This window comes from Saimiri boliviensis, chromosome 3, assembly GCF_048565385.1.
Source record: "Saimiri boliviensis isolate mSaiBol1 chromosome 3, mSaiBol1.pri, whole genome shotgun sequence".
Lineage (NCBI taxonomy): Eukaryota > Metazoa > Chordata > Mammalia > Primates > Cebidae > Saimiri > Saimiri boliviensis.
This window is the reverse complement of record NC_133451.1, coordinates 116,010,256-116,016,289: the sequence shown is the minus strand read 5'-3', so window position 1 is coordinate 116,016,289 and position 6,034 is coordinate 116,010,256. Positions and strand designations below refer to the sequence as shown.

Sequence of the window (6,034 nt, the reverse complement as noted above, 5' to 3'; positions counted from 1 at the left end):
AGGATGGAGAGTCGGGTGTCCGCGTTCCTCCCCTGCGCCCCCAGCCCCGGACCCCGACTCGGGCGTTCTGGAGGCGCGTGCGGGCGCCCCTGGGTGCGAGCCACGGACTCACGAGCCGCCGCTTGTTGCTCCTGCAGCCGCGACCTGGGGAAGCGAAAATGAAATTGACTTTTCCGAGAAATGATGAAAGCGGCGCTGCCCGCCAATGAGCGGCGGCGGCGAACTTCCGCACCTCCCGGCCGGGCCGCTCGCGCCCTCCCTCCGCCTCCACCTCCCGGTTGCACAAGCTTGAAACAAACACTGGGGAGGAAGGGCGGAGGGAGGAGGGCGGAGAGGGGAGGCGAGGGAGGGAGCGCGGCCGGAGGAGGGCGGGGGGTGGGGGGATTTCCAGCCGCGGCTCTTCGCAGTTTCCTCTCCCTGTTTTGCTTTCGATCTGGACTGTTCTCAGGCAAGCCGGGGAGTAACTTTTAGTTTTGCTCCTGCGATTATTCAACTGACGGGCTTTCATTTCCATTTCACACACCCTAGCAACACTTATACCTTGCGGAATTGTATTGGTAGCGTGAAAAAAGCACACTGAGAGGTAACATTTTTCAAATAATAGTTGTGACTGTGCGTGTGTTTCTCTCGAGGGCATGTTTCTGGTGACTGTGGGGGGCCGTGTGTGTCTGAGTGTCCTGATGCCTAGACACGGTGTTTTGCAGACGGGAAATGCCGGGGTTCATAAATATTAGTACCGGTTTTTGGAGGAACAGTCGGCGCAATTATGGATCATCTGATTTTAGGGGAAGCAGGTTCTGCTGCTATTGCTGCTGCCACTGGGGCTGCTGAGGCTGCGAGGAGGAGGAGGAGGAGGAGGTAGAGAGGGAGGAGGAGGAGGAGGAGGAGGTTGGTGGAGGTTTAATTTCACTTTTGGATTTGCAGATGCGGAGAGGTGGCTCCATGGACACAGACCTGCTGTGTGTGCTTTGCGCCCCAGGTGTTGTGTGTGGGGGTGCAGGTCCGCTGGAGTCTGGCCTCATTTAAAACAAAATTGTGTGTGCGTGTTTGTGTGTGCGCGTGTGTGTGCAGCTACCGCCGCCAGCGGATCCGAAGGAGGGGAGCGGGTCCTCGGTGCCCGCGGCGGCGCCACTTCCAGGCTGCCTCCAGAGTCCATGAGCAGGCACCGCCGCCCGCCCGGCTGCCCGCGCCCGCGCCCCGGCCGGGAGGGGCGCCTCCAGCCACCGCCAGAGGAAACTTGCTGGGGCGCCCCGCGGCGGTCCCGGGGCTCGCCCGCCCGCCGGGCTCGGGGTCGGGTCGCGGGCGTCGGGTGCCAGCAGCCTGGGCCGGAGGGCGGGTTCCGAGCCGGGCCTGGCCGACGCGCCCCGCTTCCTGGGGGCTGGGCCGCCGCCGCAGCAGCTCGGAAGGGACGCGGCGTCCTCCTTCCCGCCTGCCAGCGCCCGGCCGGGCCCCGGGGCTTTGTCACTGCACTTGCCCCGGAGCGCAAGGGGCTCGGGAGGCGCGTCCCGGGAGAGCGCGGCGCCGAGGGGTCAGCCGCCCGGGCCGCGGCCTAGCGCCGAACGCCCCCGGTCCCCGCAGGCGCCCCCGGCCGGCCTTGCGCGCTGGGCCTGACCCGCCTCGGCTACGGAGCGGCCGAGGTGGGGGCGGGGAGGCTCCGGGGACGGAGTGGCGCCGTGGGGGCCGGCGTCCCCTCGGGGTCCCGGGGCGGGGTGGGGACGCGAGTGCCCGCCCCGCGCCCTCCGACCCGGCTCCGGGCGCCGGGTGACATTCGCCCGCTGGCCGAACGTGGTTGGTGCAAAGCCGCGGCCGCCACTTCCTTTCCGCCTCGCCGGCAGGGCTCGCCCGCCGAGTGAAGCCGGCCCCGGCCAATCGCAGCGTCCGCCCTCTCCCGGTGGTACGGTCGGGGGGCCGGCGCCCGCGAGGGCTGGGGACCAAGTTCCAAGGGTCGCGGGTGTGATTCCTGCCCCTCCTAGCGCGCGCGCCGGCGACTCCCCTGGGCCGCCAGTCTGGGTGCGCTTGCAACCCTCTCCTCCTTGGACCGTAAGAAGCGGGGGAGGGGAAGGAGGCTGGCAGCCCAGGCTGGGCTCCAGGGCCGCAGCAGGGCACCAGGTGAAGCGCGGGTCAGTCCGTGTGGGCAGGACCCTGGCGATCGGCTGCGGGTGCGATCCCGGGGACTGGCCTCCCCGGCAGCTGAGAAGAGCGAGGTGGCGTTCTCTCATTTGTAACCCGGTACTGTCTGAAACTTGGGGACGGATTCCCCGCCCCCTCCCTCTTCAGCCTCCTCGCTCCAGTTGCGCCTTGTCCTTGGCTATGGAAGGAGAGAACGCAGTCGTTCTCAATGATGAAAAGTGGTGCAGGCGTTCGTCCTCAGCCGCCGGCCTCCCTGTGGCTGGGACTCGGTCTGCTTTTGATGAATGGCCAGGCGGGATGGAAGATAGTTAGATTTCCGGTCGTGGATTTTCAGGAATCCCAGAGACTGCTGTCAAGCCTGCAGTCATTGACTAGTTTTCGTATACTGCAGGTTTTCTTCGAACTGAGCAGTTCAGCTTCTGGTGCTTAAGGGCAGGTCCACACGGGGGTCTGGGGTTAGGCCGCGGTGGATGGTCATGATGCCAGGCAGATGCAGTTATCCCTACCAGGCCCCGAGGGTGACTCTGCTTAACTTCATCGCGCACACAGATTCAGGATTCGCTGATTTCCCCAACTTTCCTTTATTCTTGTTTTAGAGGGAGAAGGGGCAAAAATACAAACCTAAAAAATCCTGGGAAAACGTGCCTTTTCTGAGGAAACTTGAGCAGATGGAATATTTAAGACTTGAAGTGGCATCTCTAGGGGGAAAGTTGGAACATCTATTGATTGATGTGTCAAAGTCCGGAATTTCACTGTAATGAGTGAACGATTATAACTTACAGCTTTGCCCGTTGTGTAAGAAATCAGATTTTGCTCCCTTAGATCCAAGAGTTCTTGTCTGTTATGATTTGTAACTGCTTGTTAAAATTAAATATTTACATATTTGATTCTCAGTGAGTTGTCATTTTTCTGTTAGAGAAAGTTTCAGTAATTTCAGGTTTACTTCCCTGTAAAAATGTCATCGTAATCAAAAGTAAGGATTTATTTATTTATTTATTTATTTATTTTTTTGAGACGGAGTTTCGCTCTTGTTAACCAGGCTGGAGGGCAATGGCGCGATCTCGGCTCACCGCAACCTCCGCCTCCTGGGTTCAGGCAATTCTCCTGCCTCAGCCTCCTGAGTAGCTGGGATTACAGGCACGCGCCACCATGCCCAGCTAATTTTTTTTTTTTGTATTTTTAGTAGAGACGGGGTTTCACAATGTTGACCAGGATGGTCTCGATCTCTCGACCTTGTGATCCACCCGCCTCGGCCTCCCAAAGTGCTGGGATTACAGGCTTGAGCCACCGTGCCCGGCAAAAGTAAGGATTTATAGTCAAACTGGAAGCAAACCAGGCCAAACACACACTCGACATGAAGTTCTAACAGCCTTATGAACTACGGTCCCACTTTTGTCCCATTTTCTGAAACACTTTATTAGGCGAATAGTGTACCAGAGTGAAAGACGTTTAAACTTACTGGAAAAATGGAAACTTTCGATGTTTCACATTTGATGTGCATCGATTTTTCTCATGTTACCAAGGACGTTATATTCTTTTTTTTTTTTTTGAGACGGAGTTTCGCTCTTGTTACCCAGGCTGGAGTGCAATGGCGGGATCTCGGCTCACCGCAACCTCCGCCTCCTGGGTTCAAGCAATTCTCCTGCCTCAGCCTCCTGAGTAGCTGGGACTACAGGCACGCACCACCACGCCCAGCTAACTTTTTTTTTGTATTTTTAGTGGAGACGGGGTTTCACCATGTTGAGCAGAATGATCTCGATCTCTTGACCTTGCGATCCACCCGCCTCGGCCTCCCAAAGTGCTGGGATTACAGGCCTGAGCCACCGCGCCCGGCCAGGACGTTATATTCTTAACATCATCTTGTACAAAATTCTTGTTTTAGAGCATTTTTCACGTAATACCCTTTTGATAGTGAAAAACCACACTGTACTCTAAAGTGTTATGGTTCACTTCTCTGCCTTATATCAAAAAGGGCCTAATGCAGACAAGAGAATTTATGTAGACACCCAAATATCCGTAGAACGTCTGTGATCAGCCACAGTGCTAGTCTCCGTGTACTCAACTGACAGGGAGAAAGACAGCTTCTTCACATGGCGTTCTACGTAGTGACAGTGTTCTATGTAGTGAGCTGACCACAAACAACAAAAAATATGTTCAGTTATTACCTTTTGGGGTTAGCTGTAAGGAGGGTAATAATAAGTCTTAACTGTATCTCATAGGGTTGCTTTCATGAACAGTTGAGATACTGTATATGAGAACATCACATACATTATGGTAGTCTTCCAATATGTAAGGCGTTAACTTTAAAAATTTTATCAGATTATTTTAAATGTGAAAGGCCCAGATAATCATGACTGGCTTAGACACTGTCTTTCTCATAGAATTTCCAGCAAGGAGGGATTTTACTTCTGAGCATATATAAATAATGATAAAAGATTAAACATGGAATAACTTTTATGTAAAGTATCAAGAAAATATTCAACAGTGAAATCCCATATTGTCAGGGAATTCTTTCCTGTCAGAAGGAAAGTTAGATGGTATCCATGGAGACCAAATGATATGGAAATAACAGACCAATATATTTTCCCTCTTTAGAGCAGATTAGAAAATCTTCCCAAGCCTCTCTGCTTTAGTCTGACTCTTCTTCACTCTTGTGTCAGATTCTTCATTATCTGTCATTGCAGGTGGGCACTGGGCTGATTTTAGCTTTTCCCTTTTTTTTTTTTGGAGACAGGGTCTTTCTCTGTCATCACCCAGGCTGCAGTGCAGTAGTACAATTTCAGCTCACCGCATCCTCTGCCTCCCGGGTTCCAGCAATTCCTGTGCCTCAGCTTCCCGAGGAGCTGGGATTACAACTGTGCGCCACCATGTCGGGCTAATTTTTGTGTTTTTAGTAGATGAGGTTTTACCATGTTGGCCAGGCTGGTCTCGAACTTCTGACCTCAGGTGATCCACCCACCTTGGCCTCCTGAAGTGCTGGGATTACAGGTGCGAACCACCACGCCCAGCCTGCTTTACCATCTGTAGAGAGACTTGGCTCACGTGCATTTAATGAATGCTTACTGTGTGCCCAACACCATATATGTGACAACATACATGGAAGTAAATTTAACTGATAGTATATATATTTATAACATAATATATAAAATATATAATATATGCAAGTAAGTGAAATTGCAGTGAAATGTCAGTCATTATTAGTAAAAATTATTCTTTTCATCTGTATGGGGCACGATGTGCCTTGCTGCACAGGGGTAACTTCATGTTACCAAGAACATTATATTTTTCTTCTTAACGTCATCTCATACAAAAGTCTGTTGTTTTTAGAGCATTTTCACATACTGTTCTTTTGATAGTGAAAAATTACTTTACTCTAAATGGAGTATCTGGGTTATGGTTCCCTTATCTGCCTTATACCAAAAAGGGCTTAACGCAGACAAGAGAATTTATGTGGACACTAAATAAATATCCGTAGAACATCTATTATAAGCCAGACACAGTGCTAGCCTCTGTCAGGACCTTCCGCCTCTGCCTGCTCCATTGGTGCCCTGTGTCTGGCCCGAGTGTGATAAGTGGTTGGTGCTTGGTGCCAGCTTAATGCATAGTTGAGGAGTGGCTCTGGTGGGGGGGGGTGACTGATGGAAAAGGGGGTGAGGAGGTTCCATCAAATTTTAACTTATCAACAAAGAATGATGACTAATATATAGGACCCGGAATGAACATGAAGCCAGTATTTTTTTATAGAGTACCAAGGAAAACACACAAGCAGGAACTGCAGCTCACAGGTCCCCCTTGTTCCCAGGACTCCATGTGGGGCTTTGGATTCAGAGCAAGCAGCAGGACTTGTAGTCTTGGCATTGACCTTCAAAGATCCCCTGAAAATAATTTTCTCCCTCAGAAGCTC

The 6,034-nt window shown here is 52.7% G+C and overlaps 1 protein-coding gene across 2 annotated transcripts in view; it reads left to right on the top strand.

The window, feature by feature from the left end:
• Positions 1-378: 378 nt before the first annotated feature.
• Positions 379-6,034, top strand: part of IRF2 (interferon regulatory factor 2) — a 100,594-nt gene continuing 94,938 nt past the window's right edge. For both annotated transcript variants that reach the window (XM_074396692.1, XM_003933848.3), the window contains exon 1: positions 379-583. The gene's annotated coding sequence lies outside the window, so the exon portion shown is untranslated. The remainder of the gene's footprint in view (positions 584-6,034) is intronic.